This window comes from Callospermophilus lateralis, chromosome X, assembly GCF_048772815.1.
Source record: "Callospermophilus lateralis isolate mCalLat2 chromosome X, mCalLat2.hap1, whole genome shotgun sequence".
Classification (NCBI taxonomy): domain Eukaryota; kingdom Metazoa; phylum Chordata; class Mammalia; order Rodentia; family Sciuridae; genus Callospermophilus; species Callospermophilus lateralis.
Window position 1 is genome coordinate 39,931,297 of NC_135325.1, and position 14,716 is coordinate 39,946,012.

A 14,716-nucleotide genomic window follows, 5' to 3' on the forward strand; every position below is an offset into this window, starting at 1 on the left:
TTCTTTTCTATTCTTTTTAAATCTTCACCATGATGGTTCCATTGTGATATATTTAACAACTCCTCCTTAAAAAGCCATGGGCTACATTCTTGTATTGTATCAACGTATGCCCTGACTGCTCTTGATTTTACTGGGATGCCTTCTTCCTCTAACAATTTACTTAACACTCTTTCAGTTTGTTTTTTACTAGTTTCTGATCCCGTATTTCTACTATAATACAACCCAACAAGATGACGCCAAACAAAACCGAGACAGAATGAAATAAAAATGCAACAACAAAAATTCATTATAGCCTTTCTATCCTCCTTACATGTGCATCCGTCCTTTCTCCCTATCTGTTCCTCAGACGTAAATAGTTTTTCCTCAGAAGTGAGCGGTTTTTCTTCCGTCTCACTCATCTCCAGGGACAGGCAACTTAAAACAAAAATGAAGCAAAACAAAAGAGGAATCTTAAAATGGCTCCCCATCCTCTCACCCTGCCCTCAGGGGCGAGCGGTTTACTTACCCTCAGTCGCTCCCCGTACGGGCCACCAAATGCCACAGTCTGGCTGGGCACAATTCAGGAGCCACTTGTCAAAAGAAACTAACTTTATTTTTAGAACCACACAAGATAAACAAACAGCTCCTCAGGAAAAAACCCTCAGAGCCCAACTGCCACCACCGGCTTCCCACAAGCCACACACCCCAACAACCTCTTCCTCCCACCATCCTCCTGCTCTTGAGGCCGATTGGCTGGGTCGCATGGGCAGAGCCAAAAAAGTCCCCCAATGAGCAGCTCCGTGGTCTGAAAGGGCAGGGAAACAGCCCAATGAGCATCACCGCAGAGGAGCCAATCAGCTAGATGTTGCTAGATGTTGCTGGGGCTGCTGTGAGCCAATCATCAGCTGGTAGTCTGAAAGGGCAGGGAAACAGCTCAATGAGCATCTCCACAGAGGAGCCAATCAGCTAGGTGTTGCTGGGGCCGCTGTGAGCCAATCATCAGCTGGCAGTCTGAAAGTTTGCTGGAGCCCCTTCGGCTGTGGCTCTCAACAAGGGGGCATATGCAACTACTCTATATTATATTATTCAGATGACTCAGTCCTCAAAGTCCTCTTTCATGCAAAGCTCTTGGTTTCATATATGTTTGAGATGTGCAGGCTGGAGGATGAAGGATAGAAGAGAAAGAAAAAAAATACTTGAAAGAAGAAACCAGGGTTGTTGCTATTTTTAGAGATCCGTTTCTTTCCTGATTCTCTTCTCATCCAGTAGATAGGGTTGTTTGTTTTAAGCTGGTGTCTCTGTCCTCAGGATGGTGTAGGTAATAAGGGTGAGAAGATTGGAGCTGGTTTAGGAAGTCTGGGAGTGGGGAGTGGTCCCCACCAGTCCCAGCAGGGAAATTGCACCTCATGGATCTCTTTTTGGGGCCACTCCTCTGACTTGAGTGCCCAGTATTGTCTCCCTCTCTTGCCTGAAGATTTCCCAGATCCTGGTCTCTCTGTTATGCTCCAAACTTTAGATCCATCCCCTTTCTCACTTAGCAGTTCTTAACTGCGGGTCCTCTCACCCCTAGGCTCACACCAGGTGGGTGGTGCCCTGGTCGCTCTGCACACCTGCCCAACTAAGAGTTGCTTTTGTGTTGGGTGGTCACTATGCCAAGTTATTGCTGCTGGGTGGGGGGAGCTGGATACCAGATACCTGGCCAGATGGAGATCTAATCTGAGATCTCTGCCCACCAAATATGGTGAGAAAGGTTATCCAAGATGGAGTCGGTCTACTTCCTGCATCAGGGTGTCTGGAGAGGTGGGGGGAGTGGGGCCATGGCCTTGTAGGTAGCAGTCAAGTGACCTGCATGGGAGTGGAGTGCAGCCTGGAGTTCTGCAAAGGTGCTGATAGGTGATTCTGCTAAGCTGCTTGAGAGCCAGGCGTGGGCTAGAACTGCGGGCTTTGGGTCTGGAGTCTGGAGTCCTACTCAAACGCTGAGGCTCTGAGTCCTGCATGGGGGTCTCAGCGCTGATGATTTCTGTGAAAATCTACTGTATAGGGGTCCTCTCACACTCTCTGAGATATTGTATTCCGACTAGGTGAGACCTGGGTCACAGAGCAACACAGGATGCTGCCTCTCTCTGGCCCGCCATCTTCCCACCTCTGACACTATGATTTCAAGTATGGATTGTCACTCCCCAAATTCACATCAAATTTGGTTCTCAAAAACATATGTTAATAGTATTAAGAGAACAGAAGCTTAATTGACAATGGTGTTTAGAGGTGAAGCCTTTGGGAGGTGATTAGGATTAGATAAGGTCATTAGAGTGGAGCCCTCATGGTTGAATCCTGGTAGTTTTATAAGAATATGGAGTAGGACACATAAACAGGTACACACTCTATCTCTTGCCCTGTGATGTGATTCCCTTCCCTGCCTTGGGACTGTGCTGGCAGTAAGGCCTTTACTAGATGTGGCATCTTAACCTTGCACTTTTGTAACCATGAGCCACTTTTCTTTCTAAAGTTGGACTACTTCAGATATTTTCTTATAGTAAAAAATAGATTAATGATGGGCAAGATCAGGGGTTAGTGAATGATCAAAGTCAGGGCTCAAGAGAAGAGTTCAGAGTGTGATGAAGATCTGGATTTACTAACAAGGAATAGGGTCCAGCTTGTGCCCATGATCAGGGTTTGGTTAAGTTCAGGGCTCTTTGATTAGGGTGAAAGTGAAAGACAGATCCAAGATAGTGAAGATGAGGTAGGCTGCAGATTGCAACTTTTAAGCTTTGGAATCAAAGCCATGAGCAAACATCAGTCCAGAGAGGTGGGTGACAGAGGGAATATACCAATCTCATGGATGGTGTGTTATTCAATTTTAATTGCTGTGATCAAAATACCCAATAAGAACAACTTAAAAATGAAAAGATTATTTTGGCTCACAGTTCAGAGGTCTAGTCCATGGGTGGACAAGTCCACTGCTCTTGGCCCAAAGTAAGGCAGAACCTCATGGCAGAATGGCATGTTGGAGGAGTACTTCTCCATTAATGTCATCCAGAAAGTAGAGAGAGGGAAGAGGGAAGGAGTCACAGGGAAGATGAACACTTCAACCCCAGTGACTCACCTCTTCTAGCCATGTCCCACCTGTTTACACTTACAACCCATTTAGCCCATTCAAGCTATGATGGCGTGATTAGGTTATGGTTCTCACAATCAAACTAATTTACTTCTGAACATACCTGCAGTAACACAAGAGCTTTTGGGAGCCACCTCATTTCTAAAACAAAAAGTTCTGCTCCTGGCCACCAGAAGCTCATGTCCATCCAACAATGCAAAATTGATTTAGTTCATCCCCAGGAGTGCCTACAGTCTTATCTGTACCAGCAATGCTCAAAAGTCCAAGTGCAAAGTCTCCTCTGAAACTCAAGACAAACTCTTGACTGCAAGCCCTTATAATGACCCAAAGCAAGTCCAACTTATCTATCTTATCTTATCTTATCTATCTACCTATCTATATCTATATAATCTATGTCTACATCTCAACACGGTGTAAACATTTTCATTCCAAATAGGAGAAATAGGGACATAGAAAGAAGGAATGGAACCAAAGCAAGACCAAAATCCAGCTGAGCGAACAAGTCCTGTAACTCCACATCTGGCATCTGGAGCACATGGAAGTAAGATGTGATCTCCAAAGGATTTGAGCAGCCCCACCCCTATGGCCTTGCTGGTTGTAGCCCACATAGCCTCTTTCTTAGTCTGGATCTATCTGAAGCAAGTAAGTTTCCTTGAAAGACTTTCCATGTTACAGGCAACTCTTAATCTCTTGTGTCTCCACTGCAGCTTCAATTTCCTTCTCACAGCTTCACACATCCCCCTCTCAGGTTGTCTTTAGGGAAATTGACCTTGCTACACTTTGCCTAGCCTCCCAGGCCTTCCTTTTAAATATTGGTGGAAGCTTACCTGACCCCCTAACTCCATCATCCTGCAGAATCAGCATCACATGGAGACACCAAAAAGTGCTGCCGGCTCAATCAGGAGATGGGCCCCTCCTTGGACCATGGATGCAGTGGCATCTGAGTGTCTGGGTGGCAGAGTATGGTAAAATGAATCCTGGCAAAATAACTTCCTAGGCATCCTTGTGTGAGCACTGAGCCCACATGTTTTCTTAAATGAGTTTTCAGTTCTAACATCCTGGAGCCTGCAATGGGTGTGGAACTCCTGATTCCTGAGATACCCACAAGTCATCTTTCCTATTGTCTCTATGAAAAGTATTTAGCTTCTCTTTAGTGACAGTAATTTCTTCAGCAACCGCAACTTTCTTGCCCCAGTATTGCATGTGCTTATTCTCTGACCAAACTGAAAGGTTTTTTAATCTTTCCTCTCTAATTTTTGCTCCTGATCTGCACAGTAAACCTAGAAAAGCTGCCAGCAACACCCATGCCACTGTGTGAATGCTGTAGTGCCTTGAAGTTTCTTCTGCAAGATTAATTAGACCATCACCTTTAAGTTCTGCCTCATGAAAAGTCTCAGGACACAGGCAAAATGTAGACAAACTCTTCGTTAGAATGTCACATGAATGGCCCCTAGTCCAGTTTCCAATAGAGTTCCCATTCCAACATAAGACCTCATGAGCACAGTTTTTACTGTCTGTATCCCTCTCAGAATTCTGGCTTTCTGAACTCCCACCAGAGTTTCCCATTAATCTCTGCTTACAACATTCTAAGGCTTCCCCAGCCTGCATCTCCAAACTTTTTCAAACTCCTCCCACAACCAGTTCCGAAATCTTCTGAACCACATGGTCAGGTTAGTCACAGCGATGGACCCCACTTCTTCATACCAGTTTATGTGTTAGGCAACTTTCCTCCCTCATGCCCTTATGCCATGGTGTTCTGCTTCATTTCAGCAATGGAGTTGCCTAATCATACACTGAACCTTTGAAAGCATGAGGCCCAAGAAAACTTTTCTTCCTCAAAGTTGTTCTTGTCAGATATTTTGGTCACAGTGATGTAAACCTAGCTAACACAGCTCAGAAATTATTAAATATGTAAAGCTTCATTCCACATAGAGAAACCAGTTAAATAATATAATAGGGAATGCATTTAAAGATGGCTGGGCAAGTAATCTGTGTAGTGGGATCCCTGTGAGCTGAAGGCTACTGAACCTCATCCTCTCATATTTGCAATAGGAGTGGGGTGGAGCAGAGCAGATGCCCAACACTTCTAAGCAGTGCATTACATTGAGAGCAGTGTGCACACTCCAACATTGGCCTACACCAAGGGCCTCTGCCAATTACAGTAGTGCCTAGGGGGTAGCATGCACCTCTGCCACTGGTTGCAGCCACCCTTCGCCACTACTATAATTCACCCTGCGCCTTGGCCAGAGTCTCAGACTCTAGCCACCAACCACCAGCCTACATCCTAGCTGCCACCCTACATCCCAAATTCCAGTCATGACCCTGCACCCCACTGCACCAAAAAAACTGGCCCCTGCTATACACACCACCCAGCATCCCATCCAGCTTCTGGCCCATGCCCCAGTTATGGAGTCACTCCATGTCTCTGCCATGTGTTGCCTCACCCAAAGCACTGAGAGCTAAAAGGGTGAACCCATATTAGTTTAGTTTAGTTTTGTTACCAGGGGCACTCCACTGGAGCCACATCCACAACTGTTGAGAGCCACAGCCAAAGGGAGGGCTTGACAGCCAAGATGTTCCAGATCTCGTAGAAAATTTTGATGAAGCATCAAAGAATGAAGCTAACTAAATTTTTTTTTTGGTATTTTGAAGCTGGCATGGACTAGATTTAACAAATCAGCTATGTGGTTCCAAAGTTTTACAGACACAGAGAACATCACCTGTTACTAGTTCAGTAATATAAATATTTTGTATATTAATCAGGAGGCTGATGCCTTGAGGTCAGCTCATCCGATAACGGGTAAGGACCATATGTACTATTGGACAACCTAAGGCAGGCACAGTCCCTAAGCCACATGCTTGTTGTTTAAACATAGAGGGGGAGATGTTGAGAGCCACAGCCGAAGGGGCCCCAGCAAACTTCCAGCTGCCAGCAAACTTCCAGCTGCCGGCTGATGATTGGCTCACAGCGACCCCAGCAACTTCTAGCTGATTGGCTCCTCTGTGGTGATGCTCATTGGGCTGTTTCCCTGCCCTTTCAGACCACGGAGCTGCTCATTGGGGGACTTTTTTGGCTCCACCCACACGACCCAGCCAATCAGCCTCAAGAGCAGGAGGATTGTGGAAGGTGGAGAGGCTTGTGGGAAGCCAGTGGTGGCAGTTGGGCTCTGAGGGTTTTTCCTGAGGAGCTGTTTTGTTTGGCGTGTGTGGTTCTAAAAATAAAGTTAGTTTCTTTTGACAAGTTGGCTCCTGAATTGTGCCCAGCCAGACTGCGGCATTCAACTCTATTTTGTATTTTTTATTTAGAGACAGGACTAAGTTGCTTAGCACCTCGTTTTGCTAAGGCTGGCTTTGAACTCATGATCCTCCTGCCTCAGCCTTCTGAGCCGCTGGGATTACAGACAGGCACCACTGTGCCTGGCCACATTAGTTTTTATAATTATGGAAGCATGCAAAAGAAGTGTTTCAATTTAAAATATCTTTGCAAGGAGAAAACCGAATGTTTTATGGTTATTGTAGCATTATTTGTTTTGTGTAAGGTATTTTGTTGTATCCTCCATCATTATTTGGTTTTGCAAGGCTACAACTAATTTAATGTGTTCTTTCAATTAATAAGATTTTTTGTCAATACTTCTTTTCTTCTTTCTCATCTCCATTCCCCTCTAATTTCTTAATTCATCCTCTCAGTTTTTCTTCGAATTTCCTTCTGTCCCACATTATTTTTTTCATTTACTTTCTTATTTTCCTCATCTTCCAGTATAATTTAGTATTAAATATTAAGAATACTATCCTTCTTGCTTAAATTTTCAGGGATTCTATATTATTGCTCACCCACTTTTCTCATTGATTAGTAGGCTCAGATACTGCAAGACTCTCAATAGGGCTGTTTTATGTGATTTTATTTTTGTCAAGATACCTTTATAATTGAAACCATTTGGGAGGAACTCTTCCTAAAACATCCTTACTAATTTGCTTTTCTCTTTGCCAATGGAAATTGCCCAATTCCTGCCTATTTATAGCAAGGCAAAGGAAATAAACAGCAATAAAAAGAAAGAGGACTGAATTTGTGTATATTGCATGATGGTGCATATGTAACCTTACACACACACATACACACACACACCAAAAAAACAAAAACCTCAGCTCTCCAGTGGTCTCTGGTAGCCTCAAGAGGGTTTCATCCTGACTTCTCAATTCCTTCTGAATTTCATGTTAGGCCCTCACATTATGGGTCAGCCTCAAATATTCGGCATACTCTGAGTTCCTACCATCCCAATGCCCCATGCTTCTCCTGTTGGATACTCTTTATTTACACACCCCTTTTCTCCATCTACTCTCCTTGTTCTGGGAGTCTAACTTCATGACCCACAGTCACCAGATGGGTTTAGCCATAGGACCCTGAGCAGAGATAGAAAAAAGGAGAAAGAGAGGTCAAGCTATTTTGTTTCAGAGCTTCTTTCCTGTCAGATAGAGTCATAGGCCTTGCTGAGTTCTGTACTTGTTCCCTGCCTTTGTCCTTCATACTACCATTGGGGACCACTCTCATCCTTGAAACCTAGAAATGGCCATTATGACCCCTTCCCTTCCTGCCTAGCTCAGGACTCAGCCTTTTCCACATTCTAACATTCCTTCTTGGATTCCTAGAGGTAAGGGAATCAGCTCCAGCCCTACTATCACCCTTAAAGAATCAAATCCTCACTCCCAGGGTCAGGTAGCTCTGAGCTTATAGTTTCTTTCCTGTAGAGGGGGTTTGGCCTCAGTGGTGCTTCTGAACCCTGCCAAGGATGATTGCCTTAGGAATAAAAGGTCCCACAGCTAGCTTGTGGCAGACCCAACAGAGCCACAACTGTACCACCTTCTAGCCCTATACCTGGCTGCAGTCAACAGCTACTTTATTCCACTCTCATGACTGGGACATGAGGCTATAAGAAAGGGACTTACTCTAGGCCACACTGTCAGCCAATGACCAGGACAAACCTGATGATCACTTTATTTATGATACTTTGGTCCAGAGAACAAAAAAAGGGCTTCCTAGGAGCTCTCAGACCAGTGATCTTCAAGGTAGCTTAGAATGTAGAAGAATAAGCCAGGAGTTACTGATGATCCCAGGCCCTCCTATGAACTTCAGGAGTGGGCCAATTTCAGAGTACACACAGAGAAACACCCAATTACCACCATGTCTTGATGTTTGTCAAGCTGAAAGGAAGGTGCAAGATACCTCTAAACCTTAATGCTTCCACCCTTTAATAAGCCAGACCCATAGAGCCTTGGCCTCATTGTGTGAGTTTGGAGGTCATCCCCAACACTGTTCTCCGTTTTCAGGCAGAGAGAGAGGGCCCGAATGATTAGCCTTCTTTCTCTCCATGTTGAATTTCTCTGAGGACTAAGGAGGATTTTAGATAAACAGCCTTTTCAGGAAGGGGTAGGCTCTATTCCAAACCAGAGGATTATAATTTCTGCAGAGAATGATTTCTAAAGCAGGGCTCAAAAGTGATTTGGAAGGAAACCCATCATCAGCAATAGGCAAAAGTCCATCTCAGTGTCTTTCAGGTGGGGAGATGCTACCCTCTAGAGATCTGAGGGTAAGTGCAGCCCCTTCCCCACTTGACTCCAATGCCATCTAGGCCCATCAATCTAGGCACTCCCTATGCAGTCTAACCAAAATCATTCCCCATGTCCTCAAGATAAGATCACTCCTTTGTCATGTGGAGTAACTTCAACCACCAAGACAAATGTTCTTCCAGGGCCCAACAAAGGTTTAAAGATTGAGAAAGTCATGTGACTCAATCTAATATTTCATTACCTTTTTGGTAACACTAAGAGAGGGGGAAAACCATGAGTCTCCAAAGTGGGAAGGACTGCAGCAAGACATCTATATTTTTCCAATAATTTCTTTCACTAAATTTACCAAGAGCATGAAAACTACTCTTGGATTAGAGTCAGGGTTCAGCCTGTTACAATTTTCAGGACCCTTATGTTATTAACTTCCCACATCTATGGGCTATCATCTGAAACACTGGATTATATTACTTAACTACTGAGCCACATCTGCAACAATTTTTAGTTTTCTCTGTGTGTATGTGTGTGTGTGTGTGTGTGAGAGAGAGAGAGAGAGAGAGAGAGAGGAACTTTGAGACAGGGTCTCAAAAAATTGCTTAGGGCCTTGCAAAATCACCAATCGTTAATGCTGGTCTTGAACTTGTGATCCTCCTGCCTCAGCCTTCTGAGTTGCTGTGATTAAAGTCCTGTGCCAGCACAGCTGGCAGGCATTGTGTCTTGAATATATAAAGAACATTTTCAACTCAATAGCAAGAAGACATATTACACAATTTTCTTTAAACTGCGCAAAAGGTATACTTATCTCCAAGTCGATTTGAATGGAGCTTCTTTAAAGAAGTTTAAAATTGGACCTTCGTGAGAGCCCAGGACCAGGGTAGGTAGGCCTGAGTCCTTTCCGCCCAACAGCAGACCCACCCCAAAGCTCAGGCCCTGGCCTAGGACTGCCTCTGCCAATCTGTGTGGGAGCCCAGGCCCAGGATAGGTCCAGATCTGCCACCCCCCAAACCTGGCTGCCCAGGCCTAACCCACTTCCATCTTGGGACACTGCAGCCATAGCCATAGCCCTCCCCATGCAGTACCTTCTACCTTGTGACAACAGATAGGGCCTAGAACTGCTGCATCTCACAACACACATTCCAAAGCCAGTGTAAGGCCCACCCTTTCAGGCCCATCCCTGAAAGAAGTTGCATCCATCCATCTTGAGACACCTGCACTGCTATCTCCAGTTACCTCCAGTATTGCCACCACCACCTATACTTGCAGTAGCATCCATCGTGGGACCCTGGCAGAGTCTCGAAGCCCAACACCAAGGTGAGGTACAGATAATCTGCACAGATACTACAAGATTATAGGGTTGAAACTAATACCTCAGACCCACACTACATGGGAGGAAAGTGCCCCAAACAATCCAGGATACTACAAAAACAGACCCCATGTACAGTGCCGTTGATGAAATGTCCGAGAAGGAGTTCATATTATCCATAATTAAAATGACCTCTGAATTAAAGAATGACCTACACAAGTAAAGACATGCAAAAATTGATCATCCAACAAAGAGATAAGAAACTAAATACAGGCAACCATTGATCACACCAACAAAGAGATAAGAGAAGCAAATACAGGTAGCAAAAGATTACTTCAAGAAACAAATAGGAGATTCTGGAAAAAAAAAAAACAATCAGAAATCCTTGAAATGAAGGAAACAATGATCCAAATAAAAAACTCAATAGAAAGCATCACCAACAGACTAGATCACTTGGAAGATAGAACTTCAGACAACGAAGACCAAGTATACAATGGGGAAATTAAAGTTGACCCCATAAGTGAAGATGGTAGGGAACCGCGAACAGAACATCCAAGTATTATGGGATAGCATCCAAAGACCAAATCTAAGAGTTATTAGGCTAGAGGAAGGCACAGAATTTCAAACCAAAGGAATGCACAATCTCTTCAATGAGATCATATCAGAAAATTTCCCAAACATGAAGAATGAATTGGAAAATCAAATGCAAGGGACTTACAGGACACCAAATGTAAAAAATTACCACACATCTACACCAAGTCACATTATTATGAAAATGCCTACCATACAGAACACGGAGAGAATCTTAGAGGCCTCAAGAGAGAGGAATCAGATCACATATGGGGGGAGACCAGCACATTTTTCAATACAGAAACTCAAAGCCAGGAGATCCAGGAACAACATATACCAAGCTCAGAAAGAAAATGGATACCAACCAAGAATCTTATATCCAGCAAAATTAAGCTTCAGATTTGATGAAGAAATAAAAACTTTCATGATAAACAAAGTTAAAAGAATTTACAGTGAGAAAACCCACACTGCAGAGCATCCTCAGCAAAATATTCCAGGAGGAGGAAAATATGAAAAACAACAATGACAATCAGCAAAGGCTGGGACTACACTAAAGAAACGGCTGCTCGAAGGACAAAACAAGTTCAGTTAAAAACCAAAGACAACCCCAAATTTCTGGGTATACAAACCATATGTCAATAATAACCCTGAATGTGAATGGTCTAAACTCTTCAAATAAAAGACATAGACTGGGCTGGGGTTGTGGCTCAGTGGTAGAGCGCTTGCCTAGCATGTGAGAGACACTGGGTTCTATCCTCAGCACCACGTGAAAATAAATAAAATAAAGGTACATCAACAACTAAAAAAATAAAAATAAAAAAAGACATAGACTGAAAGAATGAATTAAAAAACAAGACCCAACAATATGTTGGCTTTCAAGAGACTCATTTCACAGGAAAAGACATCCAGAGACGGAAGGTGAAAGGGTGGGAAAAAGCATCCCACTCACATGGACCTCTTAAACATGCAGGGTTTCCCTCATCCTATCAGATAAAGTGGACTTCAAACCAAAGCTAGTGAAAAGGAATAAATAAGGACAGTTAATACTGCTTAAGGGATTCATACATCAACAATATGTAACAGTCAAAATATCTATGCATCAAACAATGGGCATCGATGTATGTCAAACAAACCCTTCTCAAATACAAGAACCAAGTACAACACAATATTATGGGTGAATTTAATACACCTCTCTCATGACCAGATGGATCTTCCAGAATAAAACTAAACAAAGAAACTACAGAATTCAATTATACAATCAATAACTTGGAGATAGATATATATCTCCAAGTTATATATATATATATATATATATATGTATATATATATATATATATATATATGTATATATATATATATATCCAAGTTATATATATATATATCTCCAAGTTATATATATCTCCAAGTTATATATATATAATATTCCATCCACCAATGAGAGAATACACATTCTTCTCAGCAGCACAAGGATCTTTCACTAAGAAAGATCATATACTATGCCACAAAGCAAGTCTTAGCAAATACAAAAAAAATACAGATACTACCCAGCATTCTGTCTGACCATAATGGAATGAAATTAGAAATCAATGATAAAATCAAAAAGAGAAGATACTCCAACACCTGGAGACGAAACAATATGCTATTGATTGATGCATGGACAACAGGAGACATCAGAGAGGAGATAGAAAAAAATTCTTAGAGGTAAATGAGAACTCCAATACAACTTATCAAAATCTGGGACACTATGAAGGCAGCAGTGTTAAGAGACAGTTCATTTCATGGAGATCATTCATTAAAAGAATAAAAAGTCAACAAATAAACGACCTGACATTATAGCTCAAGCCCTAGAAAAAGATGAACAAACCAACAACACAGTAGTAGAAGACAGGAAATAATTAAAATCACGACAGAAATCAATGAAATTGAAAATAAAGAAACAATTCAAAAAATTGACAAAACAAAAAGCTTGTTCTTTGGAAAAATAATTTAAATTAACAAACCCTTAGCCACTCTAACGAAAAGAAGGAGGGAGAAAACTCAAATTACTAAAATTTGTGATGAAAAAGGAAATATTACGACAGACACTGTTGAAATACAGATGACAAACAGAAACTATTTTAAAAATGTATACTCCAATAAGATACAAAACCGTGAAGACACCGACAAATTTCTAGAGGCTATCATCAACCCAAACTGAGTCAAGAGGATGTACACAACTTACACAGATCAATTTCAAGCAAGGAAATAGAAGATGCCATCAAAAACCTACCAAACAAGAAAAGCCCGGGAACAGATGAATTTCACAAGCCCTACAAGGAAGAATTAGCACCAATACTCTTCAAATTATTCCATGAAAGAGAAAAGGAAGGAGCCCTTCCAAACTCATTCTACAAAGCTCGTATCATCCTGATTCCAAAACCAGGCAGAGACACATCAAGGAAAGAAAGTTTCTGACCAATATCCCTGAAGAACATTGATGCAAACATCCTCAGTAAAATTCTGGCAGATTGCATACAAAAACATAGTAAGGAGATCGTGCACAATGATCAAGTGGGGTTCATTCCACGGATGCAAGGTTGGTTCAACATATGGAAATCAATAAATATAATTCATCACATCAACAGGCTTAAAGATAAGAATCATATGATTATATGAATTGATGCAGAGAAAGCATTTGACAAAATACAGCACTCTTTCATGTGCAAAACACTAGAAAAACTAGGAATAGTAGGAACATACCTCAACATTTTAAAAGCCATCTATGCTAAACCCCAGGCCAACAATCATTCTAGATGGTGAATAATTGGAAGCATTGTCTCTAAAAACTGGAACAAGACAGGAATGCGATCTTTCACCACTTCTATTCAACATAGTTCTTGAAACGCTAGCCAGAGCAATTAGATAGACAAGAGAAATTAAAGGGATACAAATAGGAAATTATCCTTATTTGCGGTCAACCTGATTCTATACTTAGTGGATTCAAAAAACTCCACCAGAAAACTTCTAGAGTTAATTAAAGAATTCAGCAGAGTCGGAGGATACAAAATCAATACCCATAAATCAAATGCATTTCTATACAACAGGGATGAATCCTCTGAAAGAGAAATTAGAAAAACTACCCCATTCACAGTAGTAGCCTCAAAAACAAAACAAAACAAAACAAAAACACTTGGAAATCAACGTAATGAAAGAGGTGAAAGACCTCTACAATGAAAACCTCAGAACACTAAAGAAAGAAATTGATGAAGAGCTTAGAAGATGGAAAGTTCTTCCATGCTCTTGGATAGGCAAAATTAATGTTATCAAAATGGCCAAACTACCCAAAGCAGGATACAGATTAAATGCGATTCCAATTAAAATCACAATGACACTCCTCAGAGAAATAGAATAAGCAATCGTGAAATTCATTGGGAAAAAGAAGAGACACAGAGTAACCAAAGCAACCTTAGCAAGAAGAGTGAAGCAGGAGGCATCACAGTACCTGAACTTAACTGTACTACAAAGCTGTAGTAACAAAAGGAGCATGGTATTGGTACCAAAACAGACTGGTAGACCAAAGGTACAGAATAGAGGACACAGAGACAAAACCACATAAATACAGTTATCTCATATTAGACAAAGGTGCCAAAAACATACAGAGGAGAAAAGAGAGCCTCTAGAAGAAACGGTGCTGGTGGCTGGGCTGTAGCTCAGTGGTAGAGTGCTCACCTAGCACAAGTGCAGCCCTGGGTTCGATCCTCAGCAGCACATAAAATAAATAAATAAAATAAAGGCACTGTGTCCAACTAAAAAGTAAATAATAATAATAATAAAAGTAATGGTGCTGGGAGAACTGGAAACCCATATGCAGCAAATTGAAACTAAACCCCTACCTCTCACCATGCACAAAACTCAAAGTGAATGAATGACCTAGGATTTAGTCCAGAGATCCTGCGCCTAATAGAGGAAAACGTGGGCCCAAATATTCGTCACATTGGATTAGGCCCTGACTTCCTTAACAAGACTCCTAAAGTTCAAGAAATAAAATCAAAAATTAATAAATGGGATGGACTTAAACTAAGAAGCTTCTTCTCCACAAAACAAACAATCAATGAGGTAAAGAGAGAGCCTACATTTGGGGAGCAAACTTTTGTCCCATACATGTCAGAAGATCACTAATCTCCAGGATATATAAAAAAAAAACTCAAAAA